Here is a 26,143-nt window from a genome sequence, read left to right as displayed (position 1 = left end):
GCTGTTGCTGTGTTTGTTAATTAATTGCTGCTAGAACTAATCCATCATTAAAAGTTATTGCCAAATCCATCAATACAATTTGTCCCAGGCCTTCATTTCAACCACTGGCTACAGAAGCAACAAGACTTGATTTTAGTAATTGTTTAATTTGTTACTTCACAGATACAAAGCCATTCCATTTAATAATGAAATAGCCCCATCAAATCAATCAATCAGAGCACAAGTGAAGTTGTGGGGTTGTACACCTGACAGCAGACCAAATGGCACTTAGTAAATTCAATCTTACATGCAAATTCTTGAAGGGGTGAAATTACTTGCACCTTCTGGCACCTTCTGCTGCTACACAGGAACCTCACCCATTCAGGGGAGGCAGCTGAAAGTAAAGGATGGAAAATGCAAGGTAACAAGATAGCAAAAAGAGGGGAGATTAGGAAAGTATAATTAAAAAAAACTATAATAATAATAGATCAACCTACCACAAAAGGTTATGAGGATACAATGTGGGGAGGCATGTATGTCACCGTGAGCTCCTTGGAGGAAGAGCAGTATCAGATATCTTAAATAATAATAGAAATGAGCAAGCGCCATTTAAAATAGTCATCTTGAAACAGCACCATTGCAACAGTACTGCTGGCACTGAAAGTTAATGACTAAAACAAACAAACAAGCAATCTTTATTACGGTTTAATGACTAAAAATGGTGGCAGAATGGACATGGGCTGGGTGTGTCAGAACCCACCGCATCTGATCCTGGTCTGTGTTAGAGAGACGTACATCTTGGCTAACTCTGCTTAGAGCAGAAAGATTCTAAAATACATTGATCAAATCAAAGCCATTCTTTTTTTTGAATGAAGATTCACATCTGCACCAACGGAATGGCTGCAATTTGTTCAATTTCAGATTTGCCTTGAAAATTTGCCATTCTCTAGTCATACATCTTCACAATTAGTGTCAAAAATTAGCAGTATCTTTGCTTAAGGGACATAAACTCAATTTCATACAATTAGAACAGCACCAAAGCTCTCCTCAACCCCCACCCTCAAGTAAATGCTTTTGAAATGCTTCAGGCTTTTGTCATGGCATCAGAATGCAAGAATACAAATAAGTTATTGTAGGGAATCTTGATTAAAGCCAAATGCCGTCCAATTATTTATCTGTTGCCCAAATCCTGTCCCTAAATACTTGGCGATGCTTTTGTGTTTCTGGTGACTGTGATTAAAATTCGCTATAGCGATGCCTGAAAGAGCTTGATGCATTCATTTTAAAGCTCAGTGACATATTTTTGATCACAAATAACAAAGGTCTCACAAAGGAATCGTGTGCATTTGGAGGGTGTTAATTGCTCTTCATCAATCTCTCTCCTTTTTTTTACGCTCTATTGTCTCCCTGTGAAATGTGCATCGGTGCAAACAGTCAAGCACAAAGAGAGAAACTGCACCACTTCTAAATCATCTTTCTGGGTAAATGATGTGGCGAATCTGGCTTGAGCTCACACATTTGGCCAAGACTTTTCAAATCCAGACGCGAGAACTACAGTGGACCTTGTGTTACTCCAGCAATGAAGGGGGTGTGTAGGTACCACATAGTAGGAGGCAGGCAGAGATAGCGGGAGGACTAGAAGGAGCAACATCTTACTGACCTCCCATGAAACCTCTGCTGGATTCCACCAGCTAGCAGCCATATCATCTACACTCCACCTGAAGGAACAGGTTCATTGTCTGGCAGTGCTCCTGGATTCCAACTTTTCACCAGAGTCTCAAATGGTTTCTGTGGCTAGGAGTGCTTAGGCTGATTCACCAGTTACAGTCATCCCTCAGTTGGGATAGCCTGGCCTCAGTTGTCCATGGTCTGGTGAACTCTCACCTGGTTTTGATTTTAGTCATTATGAGACAGAGTGGCTGTATATATTTGAAGTAAATTAAAAGTGAGCCTTAATGGTGCTAAGGTAAGTAGAATAATTCAATCAGAGCCTAGCACTACCAAATTGGATCCTCTGTTCCACTAAAAACAGGAGAAAAGGGTCAGTGTTTCTCATCCAGCCCTTTTGGAGATGGGCACAACACTGTGGTTGGTTGTGGCAGACAGAGATATGTGGTATTCCAACAGTGTAGGCTGGGCATGTGGAAGGGAAGTGGGATGATCCTCCCACCTACTTGTGTTCCATGTGCTGACTGTGCCTTGAAGACGGACCTCATGCCTGTATACTAGGGACTGTGCACAGAACCTCCAATCTGTCCTGTGGCCCCACATGCAGGAAGCCCCTTGAGCAGGAGGAGCAGCCAACATCCCACAAGATTGTGTCCTCTGCTAGTAAGCATGGTGCTCTTTCAGGGCAGGGTAGTGGAAGGAGAAGCCAGGGAGGAAAGCCCACAGCCTGTATCCAAGCCCAAAGCCCTGTCAAAGGCACCCTCCACTTCTATCTTCTCCCAGAAAGTTGCAGCTGGTAACTTTTTTGAGATCTCCCAGAAAGGACTTACCCCTCCAAGACTGCCATTTTTAGGGGGTGCTATGGCTTACTGACTCTATGTTAGGCATCTAGAAAGCGCCTCCCCTGGACTCCTTTAATGGAGTATCCCCGATTCCCTGAAGCAGGGGGTGGGCAGGCTCCCAACCCTGCCCCCTGCCTAGACTAGGGTTGGATCCAATGCATTATCTGCCAAGAAGTTGTGACAATCGCTATGAGGTAGGCAAAACTCTCAATTTGCCTACAGTCAAATTCCTCCCTGGCCCCAAATATGACAATTGAATATTTCCATAGCAAGGTCATATACAGAATCTGCCTGCCCACCTGCAGGCAGGGCCATATGCACCATTGGATGGGAGGGTGGGGAATTCAGCTTTGACAGAGCCGGCAAGTCCCATTGAGGCATCTTTATAAGCCCAGTGAAGACGAAGAGCTGAAGTCTTCACTCAGGTCCACCACAAAGACCTGCCCAGCCCCTGCGTGCCTGTGATAGGTTTGTTCAAATGCAGCTTGCCTGTGATGGGTCTGTTCAAATGCAGCTTGATTGTGATAGGTCTGTTTGAATACAAGTCTCGCAGCAACCTACATGGCCAGAGCAGGATGGAGTGTTGTGTCCCAATGGTTGTGCAGGGCTGGAAGTTCATCCTGGGCTCAGACAGTGGTTGTACAAGGCCGTGATAGTCACTTGCCATCATATGAAGGAGGGATGCGGGTGGTGCTGTGGGTTAAGCTACAGAGCCTAGGACTTGCCGATCAGAAGGTCAGAGGTTCAAATCCACGCGACAGGGTGAGCTCCTGTTGCTCTGTCCCTGTTCCTGCCAACCTAGCAGTTTGAAAGCACGTCAAAGTGCAAGTAGATAAGTAGGTACCGCTCTGGCGGGAAGGTAAACGATGTTTCTGTGCGCTGCTCTGGTTCACCAGAAGAGGCTTAGTCATGCTGGCCACATGACCTGGAAGCTGTACACTGGCTCCCTCGGCCAATAAAGCGAGATGAGCACCGCAACCCCAGAGTCGGTCACGACTGGACCTAATGGTCAGGGGTCCCTTTACCTTTTATCATATGAAGGTAAGAGGTCCTTTTGCCTTGGAAAGTGTTTTGGTTTGTCAGATGAACTTATTCCCCCCCCTCTTCTCCCTGTATGCTGTTCTGTGGGTTCTTCAGACTGCTCCCCCCATGCCCAGGGCTAATTTTGGGGTCACGGTGTGAATAGAGGGTTGAAAGCCCCATTGCACAAACAGAATTCCTTGCACAAGGCTTCCCCTGATGAGACTCATTTGTTGAATTCTGTCCCTACTCTTTGGATACAGTGCCCAACTTGGCTCTTGGAAAACATGAGGGTCATGGTTTTGGATTATGGAGTGTGTATGAATTGGGATGAGGTGATACAGCATCTATACGGTTCTGCCTTCTTGCTTAGCCTCAGTGGCAGACTATGAACAAATAGACCATACCCTATCCTCTCCTCAATAACTTTGCAAAATATATTTTGGAATGCAGCTTGCTTGCTGCAAAATTGTCCAAAGCTGAAGTTTTGGAGCTTTGGCTAAACAGAAATATTTTGAAGCAGAAAGTTAGGTTCTGTTCAAGTGTTAGCACTTTAGTTAGCTTTTTCTGGCTGAATATACTTTTAAGCCTTTCCGGTTCCCCCACTTACAAGCTGCTAACAACCATTTAATGCCTGAACAGCTTTGATGTTCTGTTAAACTCTGATAATATGTGTCCACATTCACCCACCTTCATTTCAGTACGTTCAGTCTTTTCCAATCCCTTAGGCTTGTTCGCTGGCTGAGTGCGCCAACAACTTTGCCACTTTGATGCCTCTCTTTGAACATAAAATATATATTTGCTTGAGCATTCACTAGACTGCAAGGAAGGATTGGGGAAGTTCTCTTTCTAAAAAAACCCAACAATCTTGAATTCTCTATATAGATTGAATGAGCTCAGAAAAGCAGACTGAACTAAATTTAGGCAGGAAGGTCTTAAAACACAGAGGCAGGGCAATTGGGACTATGGAGTGAACTAACCACAAAATTTTGGGAGCAGAGGCACTTTCACAGACAGAGAAGCTTCAGCTTAGATAAAATTAATACAATAAAAATGCACAGCCTGGTTGACTTGCTGGATGTTCTCTGTGTACTGATCCTTGAACATGGGGGAGATATTAACATGCTTGGAGACACCCCAACGTTTGCAGAAGCACAACACGCTCAGTTGTCACATAATGCTGACTGCCTGTTGGAGAAAAATTGAGAGGGTAGGGAATAGAAAGGAGTATCCTGGAAGAGGATGTGGCTGGTGGGCTGGAACATTCCAAACTGCAACATTTTGTTGCAGGTTCCATCGTAGGTAGGCTGTGTTGAGATGGACAGTGCTGGCTCCAGATTTTTGAGGGTCCTTGAATAAGACACTACTTGTGCCCCCCTCCCACATACTTAGGGCATGTACCTCCTCACTGAAGCCTTTAAAAATAGCAGATTACTGTAATGAGAAACTAGGATGGAATAGATTTCTGAATGAATACAGTGGTACCTCGGGTTAAGTACTTACATAATTTGTTCTGGAGGTCCGTTCTTAACCTGAAACTGTTCTTAACCTGAAACACCACTTTAGCTAATGGGGCCTCCCACTGCCGCTGCACCGCCGGAGCACAATTTCTGTTCTCATCCTGAAGCAAAGTTCTTAACCTGAAGCACTATTTCTGGGTTAGCAGAGTGTGTAACCTGAAGCGAATGTAACCTGAAGCGTATGTAACCCGAGGTACCACTGTACATGCAAAATTTACATTGGCTGGAAACAGAATCCCTTCTTGAGAGGACACTGTCCTATAAAGCATTGTAAAACTATTTAAATAAATAAGTAAATAAAAGCTTTGTGTTCCTTCTAATTAACTGTGGCCAGTGGTATGGGATATTTTTCATCCATGCTCACACCGCCTCCTTTTCTCTTGTATTCTCATGGTGCATTTCCCCATTTATTTCCTATGGCATAGAAAATACTCTACCTCTCTTGTATACAGCAGTGGGTGAAAATAGTCCTGACAGTGTTCCGTGTGAGCTCTTTTGTGGCTGCTTCCTTTACATTGCAAGGCCAGCTTCATTGCCTTTTGTATGGTGAGCACAGGGATTTTCATAATATTATGTCTTTAGGGATTGTAATTTCACAGCTGAAATACAAAACTGTAAAATCCAGGGCTAAGTGGAAGCTAATAAACCATCTCTGTTAGCATCACCAGGTTTTTAATTCTTCAGTGCAAACATTTGTACATTATTTAGAAGGAGTGGGAGGAATAGGCTGATTCATTATCCACTTCAGCTTGAAGGTGCTGTGGAAGTTCTTTTAAAAGGCAACAGATTCAGCACCGCTTGATTGTAAGAAGCCTCAATGCAGTTTACAAAAAGAATAAAACAGCATTTATTAGTAAAAACAATCAAAACTTTCAGAAAACTGAAACCAGCAATGAACTAAAAACACACCAGCATTTTAGCTATCTATTTGAACAAAAATGTTTTTAGCAGGCCTCAAAATGAATACAGTGAAGGCACATGCCTGATAGCAATATTAGGGCTTTTATAACTCTGTATACAAGAAAGCAGTTTTTGCATACAAATAGGTTCCATTTGTGTGATCACAAATGATCACCACTAGTGTATAGTGTTAAATTTTGAAGTTCAGGAGCTCATTGTGACAACTCTCGTAGTTACACCTACAAGCAGAGTCCATTGCCATTGCACTAAGGAGTCTCCAATAATTCAGGCTGCTGTGTTGATCCATTATCTATATCCATGTTCTACACACACACACACACACACACACTGCCTGCTGTCATATTATCAGTCCCACTACTGGTATAAATCATGCTTTGAAGCATTTTGACACATATTATTCCGAGTGGGATACAGTCAAAGTGTAGTCATAGACTTTTCAGAACCTTTGCAGTAGGACACTTTATTATTTCCTTGTTTTCCTCACCACTGTTCATATAGGGTTGGATTCAGTCTTAGTTATGTTTAGAATAGACTCCCTGAAATCAATGAAACTTAATTACTCTTACTAAGCCTTGATCCGGCCCTTAGTTTTTACAAGTCATCAGAGTTCAGTAGCTGGAGTAATTAAGACAAAGGGGATGGGGGAGAAGAAAACAGAATTACTTTGCTTCACAGGAGATGTGTCATTATTTGTGATGACAAAATAATGCCCTAAAAATAAAGGAAGTGTCAAGAAGTAAAAATATCTTCATACCAGTTGCAAAAGTTATACTGGGGACATCAGCCTCCAAGACAAAAGAACCTGTGAATGCAGCAAGTGCATGGACAGATTATCCAATGTGGCTGCAAGCCTAATAGCAGCAGTAGTAATAAATAATAATAGTAAGTTGTATCCAGTGAAGACTTGAATGAATGGGAGGGGGGAAGCAACCCCAGTGCAGATTGGTTTCCTCTGCCAGATGTGGGTGGAGATTTCTCAAGAACGAAGACCCTTAGAAAGGCATCACTGCATCCAATGCAATATTAATAACAAATAATTATAATGAAGAAAGGGGTTAAAGAACCAATAATAGGGGAGCTTTATTAGAACAACCAGTTGTGTCTTTAAATCAGCTGTGTTCTCATTACGTCCTATTACGCAGAAATGTGGCAGATGAAGTCTTTCTTCCCTTAGCCTACACTACAGAAGGGATAAGTTGAGTTTGGCTTTAGAATGGACCTTTAAAGGGTCCCAGGACTTCCTGCGCAACAGAATCATTTGGTCGGTGACAACTGTGTACATAATAACTTAAGAGCAAGTCTTCTCGGTTAGCAGCACAATTTCAGTCATAAATACTCAGAAGGAAGTCTCTTTGAATTCAGTGGGGTTTATTTCCAGGTAAGCGGAGTTAAGATTGCAGCCTTAACTGTTCCCCTACCACCCCCAGCTGCATACAATGAAAGGGAAAATGACATTGTTTTCTCCTGCTCCAGAGGGCAGGACCTGAACCAATGGCTTCAAGTTGCAAGAAAGGAGATTCTGACTAAATATCAAGAAGAACTTTCTGACAGTATCAGCTGTTCAAGAGTAGAACAGACTCCCATGGTGGTGGACTCTCCTTCCTTGGAGCGTTTTAAGCAGAAGTTGGATGGCCATCTGTTATGGATGCTTCAGCTGAGATTCCTGCATTGCAAGGGGTTGGAATAGATGACCCGCAGGAACCCTTCCAACTCAACAATTCTATGATTCTATTATTAACAAAACAAAGCAGATGAGGGATTCACAATTTTGTTCAAAAGCATATGCTACAATGAGAGGCAGCTATTCAAACAAGAAAACATCTTCAAAATGTCATTGAAACACTTGGGAATTTTTTTAATGAAATGTTTGGCAGAATTTGGCATGTGTCCTGCTACCAGTAGGAAGTCTTATACAAGGATTCAGAAAACCCAATGCCATCTGTGGATGGTGGATTTAACACTTAATTAGTTATGGTTTATGCTTGCGCTGAACACAGCCAGAATGTTTTAGCAGATGCTGTGCCCACACATAAAGGCAGAAAGATTTCCTCTAGCTGCACCTCCATTAGAGCTAGAAGATTTCTTCATCCTAGGCCAAAGAGTCCACACACAACTAACAGCAGTTTATGGAAGAGGGAGCAAATGAGGACGATATCACCACTGGCTGATAATTTGATAGGAAGCTTAAAAATAAAAGTGTGTGTGTATCTGTCTACACACAAGCTCCCAATCCTATGTTTAGGGAAGTTTTTAATCTTTAAAGTTTTATTCTGTTTTTAGTGTTCTGTTGGAAGCCACCCAGAGTGGCTGGGGAAACCCAGCCAGATGGGCAGGGTATAACAACAACAACAACAACAACAACAACAACAACAACACATCTTCACACAGAAGGTTAGCTGAACTGGGATGATCCTGGTTTAGTGTGCTTAGGAATTCAGTCCAATAAAGTTAACCTGGATTACAGTTCAGCAGGGATCAAAATTTCCACACTTCACTTTGCTGCATGTTTTGTGATTTTAAATCTCTGCTGGGGCTCTCCCCACAAAGAGTACTTGCCTAGATCTAGCCATCCAGGGAATTCTCCTTTTTATTTTACCACATCCATTGTATTATTTAACCACAAAACCAACAGTTTGACGGCTGGCCACCCTTGACAAGGTTCCCTTTTCAAGCCCTAGCAGGCTTGATGACATTCAATCAGTATAATACACGTGAAGGAAATACATTGCTTGATGTTATCACATTATCAAGTGGCAGGTGTCTATCTAACGTGACCTAGATTATTGTCAGGGAAGTGTAAACCCTATCCAGTCATTTCCCCTCATGCAGTTATAATTGCAGGTTGGTGGGGGTGAATGGAAGGACTGTCCTTCCCTGACCTCAGCCCCTTCCTCAGCCTTCACCACCTGGTCCATGTGCCTCTCACATGTTGGAGAGGTTACCTTCTACCAACAGGGAGCCTAAGGTAAGCATGCCAACTGACTAGCCTTGTTTAATTCAAGCTCAAAGAGTGGGAATATGCAGCGGTGGAGCAAGCCGATCAGGCATCTGGGGCGGCACACGTGCCCTGTGCTGGGGGGGGGGCAGCCACCCTTGGGGGCAGGGCAAGCCAGGGCAGGACACTCTGCGGGGCCTCCGAGGAGTCTGCCTGCCTCCTCCCACTCAGCCATCCTACAACTGAGGGGGTGCTGGCGGGCAGACCGTTTGGGCAGCACGGAGCCTGTGCGCGTCCAAGCCACCGTGTCTCTCCCAGAAGACATGTGTGGCTCAGGCACGCTGCAGGGCCCATGCTGAGTGCTGCCTGGCATTTTGTCACCCCCTCAGCGGTGACACCCGGGGCAAACTGCCCCCCTTCCTCCACCCCTTGGAATATGAGAGTTACCTGGAAGCTGTTCTGCAGTGTTGCTACCATCTCAGTTTGCTTGTTTGTTTTCACACTCTTACCTGTTCATTCCATCTGACTTTGCTCAGTATGGAATTAGACAAGCCAAATTCAGCGATTTGCTTTGAGTGCCTGACCTGAAAGAAGCTGCAGTAATGGCTTTGGCTTGGGAGGGACCTGTGAAATCCCAATCTATTAGAGAGCACGGTGCCCCTAGGAAAGCCATGGCTCACTTCCACTAAGTAAGCTAAGCCAGCCTCATGCTACTGACTGATAAATGGAGCGATATTGGCTTTAAGGTCTGGAGGCAGATGCTCCCAGTTCCTCCAGATGGAAATCAGAGTGAAGCAGGCAAGATGCCATCTGGAAGGAAAGAGGCCCTGCCTGTACTGTGTACAAACGGTGGGCCTTGAATAATGAATGTCAAAAGGCATTGTCTTTTAGATTCTTGAACATTGTATCATTAAAGCATCTCATAATTCCAAAAGTCGCAAAACACACTAGTATATGACCAAGCAAGAGTTCACTCAAAACCTCTGATACTTGGTTTTCTGATTAGTGTATAGAGGAGCATTTGGGGGTGGGGTGGGGTTGTGTGACGAACTCCCAAGATCTGGCAGAAATTAGAATAACTTAACACTTGCAGCGCCACCTTGCTAAAAACACCCTGGTATCAATAAACATAACTCTTCTGAAGAATCCCCCTCCTCAGAGGGGAAACAATAAATTATTGGTGTATCTGGATGGAACATTAAAGAGTTGCTCAATGAGTGTTCAGGCTGCAGGGGTATTATTGGGAAGGTGGGTGAGGAGTAGAATTGCACATTTGAGCATGTTGTTTACTCCCACCTCTTGATAGATTGCAGCTGTAAAGATGAGAATGAGCATCTAGGTTGTTTTGCAAGGAACAATCACTTGTGAACGCAAGCAGTCGAGGAATGGAAAGCCTGACCAAGAACAAAAACTTAAGTCCAGCTGATGAAAAGTTTAAGGCAAAAATATAATGGTCAATTTCTTGGCTGGACAGAGAGAGAACAGCAATTCTCTTGGCCCTTTCAGGTCATTCAGCCTACTTTTCTCACCCAGACATGCCCATCACGACAATTGATGAATCTGCACGAACTCCAGATACAAAGACAATTGAACATTCCCCTACATCTTAACATTTGAAAAGGCCAGAATATGAATATTTTGCAGTGACCTTTAGCATACACTTAATGACATTTGAAATAATCTTGTTTGTAACATGATATGAGGGCTTGAAATGATGGGTGATCCAAGTCATAACCCAGTTTTTTTTTAATTCTTTTTTTTTTAAAAAAAAGAACATCAGGAAGATATTGTGGCTCTTTCCTGTTGCAACAGCCTGTCATTTCTGCATAAATCACTGTCATTACAGCCGCTTTGGAGATTTAGGCTCATCCATATGACCCTGCTGCAAGTGCAGTATGGGTACCACTGTATCACTCTTAAAGCAAACCTTTAAATAGAATGCTATATAAGCTTGATGGCTGTTACTGTATGGGGTCCCAGAGTTGACACAAGAGGATGAGCTGCTCCTTTAGCTGGAGATCAGATCCTGATGAACCTCATTATAAGACTGGGCCATAAGGCACTTTTGAAAGTTTCACCCATGGCCATTAAAGTCAGCAATATTTCTGAAACCGCTGAGTGTTTTTATTTCAAGCTGTTGCATCTGCTGAAGGTAGAAAAATTCAACAACTTCAAGCATCACAGAGATGGAAGCAATTATTTTTAAAGCTCCCACGTAGTGCAAGTCTTGTAATCTTGAACTCATTATCTTAACAAGGTGTGTGATCATCAACACAAACTGAAGGCCAAGCAATTCCCATCAGGAGACTGTTAGTGACCTAGAAAATTATGGAACACAACTAGACATTATTTTAGTAGAATCAGCTTCCTACTGAAATTGGGAAAGTGAAGGAGTAGCTTTCATTTCCCTCTTCTTACCTGGTTGATACCAGGACACTGGGAGTTGTATTTCATTTTACATGGCTGACATTGTGCCAAGTGTACTTGGAGTCAGTGCTTTTTTTCTAAAAAAAATGTTTAGGGGTAGTCTCATTTTGACTCAAGAAAATCACCGTTTAAATCGGGGAAAATAAATTCAGTAAACGGACAAAAGTACAAAGATTCACAAAATGTTTAGAGGTATGTGTACCCTGGAGTTCCTCCAGAAAAAAAGCCTCTGTTTAGAGTGTTAAAAAAATAAAATAAGCAAAGGTCTTTATTATTCAAAAGTTTTGCAGTGATTTACCTGATGCAGTAGTAGAGACCATAGGGCCAAAGGTTGAGATGAAAGACACTGAATGGATTGAATGAAACAGCTCTAGGCTAGTCAAAGAAGCAGAGTGCTAACAAACACCAACACCCCCCCTCCCAATATCAAAGGCTTTCTGGTTAATGAACTGAACATCAAAATGTTCTATATTCTTGCATGCAAGATATCTAAAGACGGGAGGAGCACATATGGAAAATAAAGACACACATTACCAAATAGTCTCTATGGTAATGTAAAAGGCAAAGGAGAGAGGGTGACATTCTGGGAATGTCTTCCATTCCATCATTTATTCAGTCAAAAAGGTTTCCTTTGTGCTAGATTTTTAATGCGTTTGAAAATGGACTTGGCTTTAAATATTTGAACACCCAGTGACAATTGCTGCAAGTCCTGAGTACCAGGGTTTGAACTGCCCTTCCCAGGAGCAACAGAAATGGCAGTTTTTCTTAGAAATCTGTTTGGTGTAAACATGTTGAATAAACCAATAGAACAGGGAATGCTGGAGGTTTCCTTCTGTGTTCCTTTTCATTGGTTTTCATGAATTATTACACTGAGGCAGCTGCATTCCTTCTCTCTCTCATCACACTTGAGACATGTACGACTTTAACCCTTGGAACTCTGCCTGCCCTCAAACAATTTACTTTCGGTCTGTTGTGGAAGCACCTTTGTGACTTTTATATCCATCCATGAGGGGAAGGGTCCAATCCTCAGCAGAAATTGACACCAAAAAGTGATGCTCAGGAGCTGCTGGAAAATGTGTTGCCAACAATTCCAGTTTGCTTGCTTACAGTTGCATAGGTGACAAAATGTAAATTCGAACCCTGCTAATATTGGATTGCATCCAATGTTGTCCTGTGCATAGAAGACTCTTTGATCCAGGGGAGGCTTCTGTGAACTGAATGCATGAGGAAGGGGGAAGTTCCAAACAGTTCTTTATTTCTACTGCTCCTCTGTGTGGCAGCTTTCATAGTTTTTCTGGAGGATCACCAACCTTCTGGAACAGATTTGGGGGAGGCACAGAAGTCTACACAGGAAGAGGAAATCAAGTAAAATCACCTCCCTCCCTCCCGCTTTCCATTCATGTTTTCTGCTGGATGAAAGAGACTTCCATTCACCGGAAGCACAGCATTGGGTGCAACCCATTGATTAGTTCTTCTTACCTTTCTGAATTTAATGTTCTCGTTGCCTGTTGCTCTCCTTTTCAAATACTCTTCTCTTGACACTACACCATCTCCTTCCACTGATTTTGATCATTTGCTCTTTGGGGAAAGTTATAGAAAGGGATGAGCGAACTGGCATGTACACTGTTAGTGGTGGTGGTTCTCTCCTGGCTGTTGAAGTGGAGAGATCGGCAGGTTGTCAGTCAGTAAAGTAATGCATCCAGCAAAGCTGCCTGACTCCAGGCTGGAAAGGAACCATCTGCTTCTGATGACAGTACCCAGTTATTGCTGTTAGCAATCATCTGGGCTCAAGCGAAGCCTGCTAAGCTTTGCTCTGGGGCTTTGGCACAGTGGGGCTCAGCACTGGAAGCTGGTGGGGACAAGTCTCCCAGAGACACATACTGTAAGTTTCTTCTGCACATGGGTCTCTGCAGCTGTAGCGCTGCTGGAATGTGCAAAAAGGCAGAACAACTGTGTAGATAAACAGCAGAGACTTCCATCATTAGTTTGTCAACCAACAAACAGGTAAGAAGGGAACAAGCAAGCAAATAGAGGAATCTAGAAAAACTGATCTCATGCATCTGGAGAATGTATGTACAGGGTGTGACCCACCAATCAAAACACAGCCATCCGTCCAAACCCAAAAGCCTTGTTGTGCTCATTCCATTGGTGGAAAACAAAGCCTTGTGTGTGAACAGGCAGACCTAGAGAATATAATGGCATAAGCAAAGGATCCTGACATTTCACGTTCCCTATCAAGGCATTTTTATATTTCCCCAAAGTAAGAAACTGTCACTGAATTGCCTTGAATTAGATCAAACAATTATGCTTTGCTTACAGATTGCATGAATCAATCATGGAACCTGCTTTGACACTAATAGCTACCTGTGCAGTTATGCTGCAGTGTGGAATCATGGAATGGCCAAAATTTAAACTGAAGATGTTATTGAAAACATGAGGACAATATCATTTGGGAATCCTCGAAACCATCCCTTCGCAAATACTGTTTGATTCTCATATTTCTATGGGAACATGTGCCCTGGAACCCAGATTTCACAGCTGAATCATAGCTAGTGTTTCAATTGTTGTGCAAAGTCAGGGAAACCTTATTAGCAATGATTTCCCACCAGAGCAGTCATCTGCTACACAAGATTTCGTCTAACCTTTGCAGCATTAACATGAGTCAGGGAGATAAGCTTGAATGTGACGAAAATATGATTATTGGTGAAATATCACCGTCAAAGTTTGAATCCAGAAATTATTTACAATGGCAGAACTCTCAGTTAGGGGACCACACAATCTGGCTTGGACCCCAGTTTGGACAGTCCACCTCAGTCTGAAACACTTGGGAAGCTGCCAAGGTTTTGGCTCAGGGTCCTGTACCAAATTTGCTTCAGAAAAAAAAGCTTTATTCACTTCATTATAAAGGGGAAATAAAAATGGCTATAACTTTCCCCATTGCGTCAAGTGTAGAAGCCCCCCCCCCATGGATAATGCCTGCTGAATTACAGACAAATAATAGAATAATAGAATTGTAGAGTTGGAAGGGACCATGAGGATCATCTGCCCAAACATGGGGCTTGAAACCATGACCCTGGGACTAAGAGTCTCATGCCAAAAGGTCCAGCGTTCTTTGTGCTGGGCTCCTTTAAAACTGGATTTTTCTCCCAGAAAGAACCCACCCATAGCTTTATTTATTTAGTGAGGGGGGTAGGGTGGGCAGAATCATACGAAGTATAAAGGTACAGCAGGAACAAAACAAAGGAAATGAGCTACCAATGCTCTCCCAAACCAAGAATGTTAATTGAGCAGATGCACCTAAACCAATTGTTTAGCTGTGTATCAGTTAAAAAATATATAATAATTAAAGAAATACAGGGAAAAGAAGATTGATATATATCAATAAATTACCCAAAAAAACCCCACACAGTAAGGATATGAAATGAAAGGGTAGGAAGGGACTCACAGGGCAAGCAAAAGTATTTCCACAGAACTCTTTTAATAACATTGCTGCGGACAAAACTTGCAAAAACAAAACAAAACACGTAAGAGGAAAGCTATTGTTTACTTCAATAACTCTCCCTCACACTGGGATTGGATTACAAGCTTGTCAATCAGAATGGAGCACTCCATCCCTCCCTCATCCCACCCTGACATTTTCCTTATATAGTAAGTTTAGAGATATTACTTCTGCTTTTAGCAGACACTTGTTTGCAGTGCTTTTTAATGTCCAAATTGCTGAGGTAGAATGAAACAATTTGTTTGGGGTGGGGGCCCACTTGGGTTTGGGGTGCCTTTCAGATCCTGCTTTACCTCAGACAATCCTAGAATCCTCCCCAATGCTCCCTACTCCGGGTCACTATTAAAGAGTTGTCAAAATCCACTAAACACCCCTCCTGACAGTGGTCTCTTGTTATGAAAGATTCTCGCAGTTACTTCACTGAGTATATCACATAAGTAACAATGGCTGACTGAATACATTTATGAACATGTTATCTGCAAGCTGTTAATGCAAATAATGAATGCAAAATCAAAAGAGTATCTCACACAGCTATTTAACCTCATCAAAAGGTCCTTATACAACTTTTCAAATTCTAAGGAGTTAGCATGATTTATTGCAGATCAATAAATACATAAATCTATGAGACAGCCAAGACTTAAAACATTCCCTGCTGCTAAGACTAATAATGGAAATTCCAGAGCAGTGTTCACATGGAACTGCTACAAGAAAAACAACACAGCTTTTGTTGGCTATAATAAGACAGTCGGTTGGCTACTAGCCACAATGGCTAGCTTCTAACTCTATTTTTGAAGGCAGTATGTCCCTGAACATCGCTTGCTGGGAATCACAGGTGGGGACAATGCTATTGCATTTGGATCCTGCCTTTGGGCTTCCCATTGGAACAGGTGCTGGGCTAGATGAGCCCTCAAGCTGATCCAGCAATCTTCTCTCTTAGTCTTGTGGCATAACAAATTTATTATGGCAGAATCTTTCATGGGTGAGAATCCACTTCACCAGATGCGTGGAATGTAATGATCAGTTGGCATTTATGTGTACTACTTGCCAACTCATGATAACACTTAATGCATCTGGTGAAGTGAATTCTGGTCCAAGAAACCTGATGCCAGGAAATAAAATAATCTGTTGGTTGTTAAGCTGTCACAAAACCCTTTGTTATTTCAGTGATGCGGAATGATACAAAACTCAACGATTCAATGAGAGAGAATAACTGATGAAATATATTTAAATTATATTCAGTTTTGCATAACATTTTACTGCTGTACTGAGACGTGTACTACTGCACTTAGACTGTTTTTTATGTGAATTACCTTGAGCATAGATGTATCTGTGGAAAATGCAGCATATAAATAAAATGATTATGACTATGACTACTAGAAAATTGTTTTAGATGTCTAGAAAGTAGATGTTTCACTAACCACTGTCAGCAAAGCATAGGATACTGAGCTGGACAGATTCAGTGGGATAATTTGTTGAACAAAGCTTGAAACACTTTGCTGAAGTTACAAAGATGCAAATAGGAGTTGTTTTCAGGCTACTTTTCACACATAAATTTAAAGACTGATTGCTCAAACGAGAGAATACAAAGGGCGACAGAAGGTTATAAGCAAACTCTTGCATCTGTGAACAAGAGACATGTGGTACATGGACTTTTGTCCAAAAAAGTCATGTATGAAATGAAGCGTGCATTGTCCCAGTGCTGGATCCATCCTTCCCACGGAGCAGTTTTTTCTACACACATGATAGAGCAGATCTGAATGTGTGTTCATGCAGATGACTTGTATTTCTTGCATTAAGATGCATAGCATTTATATGGATAGTGCAGGGAGACATTAAAAATGTCTCCGTCTTACAAAAGTTTGCAGTAAAGAAAAAATATTATTCACACAGGATTCCAATGAAATGTGATTGTGTATAAGCCACACAATGAATTCTGTAAGGAGTTTTGAGATAATAGGTTTAAATAATGGCTATTCTGTCACACATCTGTATATTTGTTTTGGTTTAGATCAATGGCAACCTGAGTATAGCAAGATTATTTAATAAATTAGCTTTCTGTGATGTTACGGCTGAATCAACTGACTTCTCTTCTTGGTAATGAACTATATTATATTTTCAAATGTAAATAAATGAAACCTTAGGCTTTCTATTTGCTTTCCTTGATTTGTCTAATTCTTCCCTTGGGGGAATGTATGAGGCACTGACTACTAAACCATTGGAATGTTAAATTAATTTGTCATTCATTCACTTGCTTGAAGGGTAAGATTTTCCCCATTAAATAGAACTGAGAAGCCCTCATAAGGGACATTTTATATACATACATAGGAACATAGGAAGCTGCCTTACACTGAGTCAGACCAATGGCCCATCTATCTTAGTATCGCCTGTTGCCAACCTTATTGGGTCAGTGTGCACATTTGGAATTTTGAGAAAGTGCTGTAGGTGCCAGACACAAAATGGCTGCTGTGGGGTTTGGGGATAACACAAAATGGCTGCCATATTTAAAAGAGCAGAAAAAGAGACAGAAGCACAAAAAGGTGTGGGCATCCCCCTCATTGCCCCCACATCAATAAAAAAAAGGAACCTACTTCAGTCACCATCACGCTCACTCACAATCAGAAGCTATTTGCACATGGGGATCATGCACATGTTCATGGGGAAGAGAGGGTGAGTATTAAATCCTGACATCTAATGTAATCTGGTTGTGTTTCAGGGGTATATTTACTGCAGGAGAGGCTGAATCAGTACAAACACAAAATGAGCAAGTACAGTAGACATTCCCTTCGATGTTGTGGATTTTTGAGGGGCTATATTAACTAAGATCTTTTGCAGGTGTCAGAAAATAATGGAAGGCACAATGGTGACCATAAATATTGTACTATTAACTCCTGACTGATTGGCAGCTGCTCTCCAAAGTTTCAGTCAAGTGTATTTCTCAGACCTACCTGGATATGCCAATAATTGAATTTGGTCTCTGTTTCATGCAAAACAGATGCTCTACCACTGAGATATGACCCATAGATCCAGCTTGGCTTTGTGTTGTGGAAATCTTACATAAGAAAGATCGTCTATTATTCATTTGGGTATATTATTCAGTTAACATTTCTGTCTCTAGAAAACTCTTCAACACCTTCTCATTGTGCACAATCATCAGTATACACATCATTGTTTTCTATACTTTAGATAATCAGAGGATAAGCACCATCTACACACAAGAGGAGTGTATCAGCAGGCTTTACGGAACCCCATAGTCGAATTCGAGTGGACTTAACCATCCAGGGGTCCTTTACCATTACCTATTAAACAAAGTCTCACCCTAACACAGTGGCTGGTGGCAGGTGAGGGGAAGACGACAATCTTACATATATGAGAAACTTAGTCTAGACATTCTCATTAAGAGCAATAACAATTATTACCAATAATAATGGTACTTTTTCAGACAATAGTATGTCAAATAATGAAGCTCCTAATTAAATGGATACCACAGATCTAATTTATTTCCCACACTCTCGGGAAATATGGTGGGAACTCGGCTCTTTCACTTTCCCCCATTACAATAAGCATAATGGGGAAGCCGACAGATGGTTTATCTACGATACATAATTATACTTCTGTCCTTTTATTGATTCCAAGAAACCTTCTGCCAACCTTTGACTAAGAATCTCAATTACAGGACTCATTAAAGGACTGGTGAAAATGTCACAAGCTGGGCAGGAAAGGACAGTAATGACTATATGCCCATCGCGAAACTGTCTTGTTGGTGACAGTGGCATTGACCCTTTCTGCCTAACCTCTTCTGTTTAATTCTGTCTATAAACACACAAAAAGGTTGAAAGCTCATTTAGGAGTGAGGGGGATGTTTGTCAACTAGAAATCTACATGCCATGGTTTTGTTCACAGTCAATCTAGACCGAAGGCTACCCCTTCCCCCGGCTCTGTCCTCATAAATGGTAATAGCAATATGACAGCCAAAGAATAGATCCATGTAGTCACTGTATATTGGGGCTGTCTGCTCTTATTTGGAGCACAGATTGCATTACAATCTGAAGCATTCATCATAAGCACAGCTTGCAATTCCACGTTTCCCCCCTTTGTTCCCACAGTAGAAATTGAAGACAAGTAAACAGAAGGTAAGTGACTTTGTTGACAGTGGGCCACAATTTTACTGTGAATAAAGCATCACTCAGCTTCGCAGGTGTTTGAGGTAAAAGAGGCAGAGACTCGGGTATGCTATCCTTCAGCATGTAGCGGAGAGAGAAGCAGACTGTGAGACAGAGGCTTGGGGCTTTGCCATTTTTACTTCTTCAAGTCATGACTTTCCAGTACTCTTCTGGGGTCTTTAAAGAAGTACCCTTCTCTTAGGGATATGAGCTGCCTCTACTATGCCTATCGCAAGAAAAGAGCAAATACACCATTGACTTCATTGGTTCCTGGGAAGTCTATTTGCTGTCACAACTATTTCCACTGCTTAAGAATTAGTCTCCCCAATTTTGTGAAGATGGTTGTGGCGCCAACATGGAACAAAGAATGAGGTCCGGCATGTAGACTTAGATTCTTGTGCTGTTGTAATAAAAAGATGGATAAGTTTTGATGTATTTCTATTTTAATTAGAGCAATTAGTACTACATTTGCATCTATACATTTAAAGCAGCACATACAGATCCCCCCCCCCCCCAGATCTGTGCTCTAATTTACATTGTTTTAATTTTTGGAGGGAGTGGGAATTAGGTGAACATTTGTCTAAAATTATTTATTGGTTAAATGATTGGGGGGGGGGACAACAACTTCAGACTATTTTTTAAACCTTCTTTGACTTGTTTTTATTTTTTCTTTATAAAAAATCTTTCTTTTTATCATGTATTGATTTTTAAATGATTTTATGTCTTGTCATGAGCTGCCCTGATAACTCTTTCTGAAAAGGGTGCAGCCTATAAATATGCTATAAATCACCAAAGAGCGGAGCGCTATTAATCTTTCACCACCCTGAATTTTAAGTGCAAAGCAGCAGTAACAATGTCCAAAGTTCTGATTACTTTCTCTGTTTCACCATTCCAAACACAGTTTCAGAAAGCCATTGGAAAGATAGGACTTTGCTGAATGATGGATACATTTTAGTTTGAGACTGCCAAGGACTTCATGTAATGCCATGTCTAGATTCCAGAACAAGCTATACACTTCTGTCAAAAGGTTTTCTTTTTTCCCTTTTAAAGAAGTGCTTGAACAGACCCTGTCTTGAAGTCTTTTTCTACTCTAGTGATCCAAGCTTTTAGAGGATTATTATTATTATTATTTAAATTTGTATAATGCCTTTTATCCATAGATCTCAGGGCAGTTCACAGCAGAAAAATATAAGAAAAAAACACAAAATACATAATAGAAAAACAAGAGAAAACCCTTAATAACCCCTCCTCCTCACCGCCAAACACATTTAAAGGGGTATAGGATTGCTGTGCTTTTCCCTTCATGTGCCTGGGAATAAAGCTGGGGATTACTCTCAAGCTACTGCTCGGGTCCTTATTACTGCAGGGCAGCTGTCACCCTATCACCCTATCTACATTTCTCTTTGATAGATTATGCAATTGTCCTGGTTCTGGCCGTCGTTTCAGAAACTGGAAAGAGCAGCCACAGGAAATGCTTGATGGGGAAATTTATTTTATTTGCCCCTGAGGGAAAACAAAACAACTGGCTCAATGCTCTTGTAACCATCCAAATTGTTCTTTTTTGTGGTTATCTTGGGTTCTCTCCTATGCCTCTGATATTTTCAGCCGAGCACTTAAAATGAACATTGCTGAATCACAGGACTTCAGCGTCTCCTTTGTCCACTGAACTGATGCTGTGGGAATGAACTTTACAGTTATGAAAGGTTTTATCTGGGCAAATAACCCATCCCTCTTGCTTAAGACCCTCTTCTTGCACCAACAGTGTAATCCTATAAATGTCTACTCAAATGTGGGCACCATTAAATCTAATGGGTCATACATCCCCAGGCAAGTTTGCATAAGATTGCAGCCTAAAGGTCCGAGTGGATGGGTACCCAATATATTTTTCAATGTACACTTAAAAATAAGCGGGCATGTAACAAATAGATGTATAGTGTGTATCAGAGAGCCACGCCAAGGAGTACAAAATGGGGTCACATCTGATGCCCCAGATCTCAATAATGTAGATGGGCTTCTAGATGTATCTTGTCCCGAAGGACTGAGAAAAGATAAATTATAAAATGACCCTCCCGTCTGTCTGTCTGTCTGTCTGTCTGTCTGCCTCTCTCTCTCTCTCTCTCTCTCTCTCTCTCTCTCTCTCTCTCTCTCTCTCTCTCTCTCTCTCACACACACACACACACACACACACACACACACACACTCTCTCTCTAAAGGAAAAGCAAAAGTGACTCTTGCATCTGGTAACTCATTCCAGTCCACTAAATCATTCCACGAATACCCAGAAAGTGCTTCTACCCTTGCCTCTCCCTTAATGGATTGGGATGTGCCTATTTCTGCCTCACTTGCTCACAACAGCAAATGGATTTATAATTGGCCGGGATGGGAAAATCAAAACCACTGGGATGTTATCGTTTCTGTTTGTACTGTGGCCTTTGGTTATGGACTCCACAGCTTCTTTACATTTCCAACCTGCCCTGGAACAGACTGGTCACCACATTCACTGGATATATTTAAGCAGAGATTGGATACCTATCTCCTATGGTTGCAGCAGTTGCAAGGTGCCTACACAAAACAAGGAGCTGGGCTGCATGGCTGCCAAGTTTCCTTCTGAACCATAAAATTCTATGTTTCTATGTTTAGGGACTGTAGTTAAAGGTTTCAAGTGGCCTCTTTACGGCTCTGAGTTAATTTTAAATCTAACAGCTTTCTTGTAAAGAATGGCTGAATTCCCATAATTGCCACTAATTAGGAGAGAGAACTTGACTAATCTCAACATCCTGGATTTCCCCTTTGGATATATAACCATGAATAACCCTTGTGCACTACAGCTGAAATGCACGAGGGGAATAAACTATCATGATACAGAGAAGTAGATAAAATAATAGTAATTTATAACATTTATATAGCCTTTGTTTGGAGGGAAGATATTCAGGCTATTTCCCCTAAAGTTTATTTAGCTTCATGTGTGCATGGTGACTACTCGAAAATGTGCACTGTTATTTGACACATTTCAGTTAAAAACCAAAACCACCATCAGAATGATCCAGAATGATGTTTTCTTGTGCAGTTTGGTCTTCAGTGTCAAATCTCATTCCAAAAAAGATGCCCTAAATGGGACCGGGCCTGTAAATTGTGGCTCTATATAGAACAGGAATGGATTGGGGGGAGGGGGCGGTTTCTCCAGGTTGTGGACCAGCACATTGAAGATATTTTGCTTTTTAGTGGCAATAAGGCTCCAGTTCAGTGGGTGAATATATATATATATATATATATTTGTAGTTGTAGTTGTAGTTGTAGTTGCGTGTTCCTTTTCACTGCTCTCCTGAAGATCATGTTTCCATTATACATCACACATTTGTGGTAAACAAGAACCAAATGAGGTCACCAGCAAGCAGTTAAATCCACAATCAGGAGAACCTAGGCTTGCCAAATGTCGGGAAAATTCCTGACACGCCCTGGTTTTTGGGTGTAAAAATGGCATTGGGGGAATTTTGCTGAATTGGCAAAATGTCAGGGAATACCCGGATGTGTGGCAACATGATGGAAAAAGCAGCGGAAACAGCTCTAAAAGCTTTATATCACTTTCTTGGGGGGGTCCTAAAAAAAGCTCTTTAGGTCTTCCTTTGCGGGTGTCAGGAATTTTACTTTTTTAAAATACAGCAACCCTAGGGTAACCAGGTATATTTTTCTGACAGCCTTTGGGAAATAAGAGAGTTATTGCTAAACTAGCCTCCAAACAATACATACAAGAGCTATTAAGGGAGGGGAAATAGACACCAAATGAAGCGTTCAGAGGGATAGGCCTTCTGCCCAATCAATCAGAAAAGAAATTGGTATGGGACAGACAGTGCAAAACGAATGAGGAGTTAGCACTGCTCTGTAGTAACTCTTTCTAGGCAGAGAAGCAGTCAGTCACTCTCACCACAGAATCACAGAATTGTAGAGTTGGGATGAACCCCAAATGCCGTCTAGTCCAACTCCTGTGATGCAGAAATCAGAGGAAAGCAAGATGGGATGAGTTTATGAAAGAATCGTTTTGCAAATATGTGGACCACTGTGCGGGGAGCCTTGTGGTGATGGAGTGATTTCGCCTCCATGTTTATATTAGGCAAAATTGGCCAGAGATAGTTATTTTTTATTTTTTATTTTTAAATAATTTTTATTAAGATTTTCCAAATTAAAACAAATAACATCCAATTCATAAACTTTTTTCCAATATCCAGGACTTCCCCTCCCCACCCCCTCTTGTGTTCCAGATCTTCCAAAAAAACAATAAAATTCAACAAATTCTTATTCCCAAAATACACTCATCCTCATTAACTTAATTTATCCAAATTTCCATCCCCTAAGGTCGATCTATTCCCTTCCACGAGTTCCCCCCTTTCAAATATAATACTAATAATAATAAAATAAAAACAAATAATAGTTTTACAACCTTTGGATTCCAAATTTCCCTCCCCTCGTTCCCTGTTGCATTCCTCCTATCCCTCCACTTCTAACCTCTTCCTGAAGATCCCACATTTCAATAAATCCACATCCCTCTGGTCCTTTACCGGCCTTTTTAAATTGCACGTGTCCAATCATAAAAGGGGTCTATCAATAAAAAGGGGGCCCATTTCTTCTATCCAGATTTTTATAACCAGGAGTAAAAACCCCAAATTTATATCCATAAGCTTGTCAAATCTGGATATCCCAAATGTTCCCACCCCAATTCTGTCCTATTCTTATTATTTCCTTGTTCTTGCCAGTCCAATCTTAAAAGGAGTCTGTCAAAAAAGGGGCCCATTTCCTCTATCCAGACTTTTATAACCAGGAGTAATAACTCCAAATTTATATCCCTAAGCTTGTCAAATCTGGATATCCCAAATGTTCCCACCCCAGTTCTGTCCCATTCTTGTTGTTTCCTTGTTCTTGTCAGTCCAGTCTTAGGAGGAGTCTATCAAAAAGGGGCCCATTTCTTCTATCCAGATTTTTGTAACCAGGAGTAAAAACTCCAAATTTATAACCATAAGCTTGTCAAATCTGGATATCCCAAATGTTCCCACCCCAACTCTGTCCCATTCTTGTTGCTTCCTTGTTCTTGTCAATCATTCTCTTCCTTTTTACTTCCCTGTTCCCTCACAGAAATGTTCTTTTTCCAAAAGCTTCTAGTGTCTCTACAGAGGCTTGTTGTTCAAAAGCAGAACATTGCGTCATGTTCCTTTCAGTTTTGAACAGATAGATCCATTGTTCCCGGTAGGGTGAAACCCTCTGTAGACAAAATAATGCTCCATTTCTGCAGTTTCCCAGGAGATTAAAAGTTCCCTTCAACTGTTCATGTTTCCCGTCGAAAACACATGCAATATCCCTCAGCTCCTCTAGATGGATTACAGTAACAATGTTCCCTTCCGGATCACGTCCACCAGTCCAAGTAACTTGTAAATCCTTATTTGAAACAATTTATCTTCAATTTATAGCAAATGTAGCCGGCAAAGTCCTCATAACAAAGTCTCAGTTTTATTATTCCGTTTTGACAGCTCTTGACAGCTGTCAAAACCTCCGTTTCTCTTCTCCAGGCACTTTCACGGATCGCTCCAGGGGTTCGGGGGGGGGGGTTGCTTTTTGATACAAATTCCACTTTTCTCCTCCAGCTCAATCTTATAATTTTCCCTCGCGAAGTTGTTAGTTCAACAAGATAAGGTTCCACTCGATCTTAGTTATCCAGTCCTTTGTTTTGACTCTTCTACAATTTAGGGGGGGGCTGACTTCCTTTTTTCCACCTCCCCCGTTCGCTCCCAATTTTTTAAAAAATTTAGCTCTCTTTTTAGTCCATATTCCAATTACTCACGGGTTCTTCTTTTAGGTCCAAATTTTCAATAGAAGAAGTCAGCGCTCTCCGCCGGATGGCTCGCGGCTGCGCTCGGCAGGGATAGCAGAGGACTCAAAGCACCACGCTCCTCCCCGGCACCCGATCCACAGCCTTTAAAAAGGCTCTTCACGAGTCGGGAGGGCGCTAACGGTGCCAGCCGAGTCTCCATGTCCACGGCCTCCGTGGCCGTGGTTTTTACGGGTCCCCGCATCGCCGGTGCGGTAGGACCCAGCCCCTGCCGAGCAGGCTCCCTCCGGAGCTCGGAGGGAGCCCGCCATTCGGCGATGGCGCCGACCCGGAAGTCCAGAGATAGTTATTTTTTAAAGGAGAAATCACAGATTTACATAAGTCCTTTTTAAAAGGGAAATTGGAAACTGATGTGGAAATATGGCAAACTGTTGAGACTGGAAAAGTGTGGGATTGAGTTCATCACCTGCAAAACTGCAGCTTGGCTGGTGAGCCAAAGAGCAGGAAAGAGAGAGGTGCGCCCTGTCTCATGTTTTGAGTCCAGGAGTGAGGCTGCTGGCCAGCTATATAGCAGAAGCAAAGGATCCAAGTTTTAAAAGTCTGGTGTTTTTAATGTTGAATGTTAGCATGGATATATGAGATTGGTGTTATTATTAAGACAGTGTAGGGTTATGAGATATCAGTTCCTTGTTTTATTCACTTTGTACTTTGCAGATTTAGTTTTTATGAGTTTTACGTACGTCTTTTATTGCCTGGAGTTGTTCCCATATCGATCCTGTATTTATTGATATTTACAGTTACCCTTAAGCAAGACATTGTGTCTGAAACATGCTGAGCACTCCATCTGAACTCTAAAATTGTCCTTCAGCCAGTAATTTGGGAACGAGGTTAACCTCTCTCTTTTTATTTTCTTTCCTGGACTTTTCTGCCACCACCTCCCGACAATATTTTCTGTGATATCAGAGCACACAGATGTTCCTTTCTACCCATTGCAGATCACATGAAATGCACCCACATTACATCAAAAGCCATAATTCTAGTAGAACTCAATACAGACATGAAAGAAATCTCAGCCTTTCTGGGCCCACATTCATTATTGTCCAATGGAGAAAAGAAAACCAAAATGCTTGTCTGAAGCATTGCCTTTCTTTCATATTGGATCTGCTCATGCTAATGTACAGCTATAAAACATCATTACTCAGTAGTAAGCCCCACTAAGTTCTCCCATAAAGAGATGGGAATGTTACCTCGCTTTGGGAAGGAGGAGTGCCAGCGCTCCATACTGCTGAGTAGCACCAGATAGAAAGCATATTGATCATTTCAAGGGAAGTTGTGTAGCTCAGTAGCTACAACCATT

The 26,143-nt window shown here is 41.7% G+C and overlaps 1 long non-coding RNA gene across 2 annotated transcripts; it reads right to left on the bottom strand.

Annotated features, from left to right (window-relative positions):
- Nucleotides 1-202: 202 nt before the first annotated feature.
- LOC309362728 lies at nucleotides 203-2,889 on the bottom strand. 2 transcript variants are annotated; one of them, XR_014165096.1, is made up of 4 exons: nucleotides 2,789-2,889; nucleotides 1,640-1,863; nucleotides 477-556; nucleotides 203-373 (listed from the first exon to the last, which is right to left on the bottom strand). It is a non-coding gene; the product is annotated as an uncharacterized lncRNA (long non-coding RNA). The 2 variants fall into 2 exon arrangements; XR_014165097.1 differs by lacking the exon at nucleotides 477-556.
- Nucleotides 2,890-26,143: the final 23,254 nt, after the last annotated feature.

Source organism: Podarcis melisellensis (genome assembly GCF_964234715.1).
Source record: "Podarcis melisellensis genome assembly, chromosome: 2".
Taxonomy (NCBI): Eukaryota; Metazoa; Chordata; class Lepidosauria; order Squamata; family Lacertidae; genus Podarcis; species Podarcis melisellensis.
Note: the sequence above shows the minus strand (reverse complement) of the source record. Positions and strands in the feature narration are given on the sequence as shown.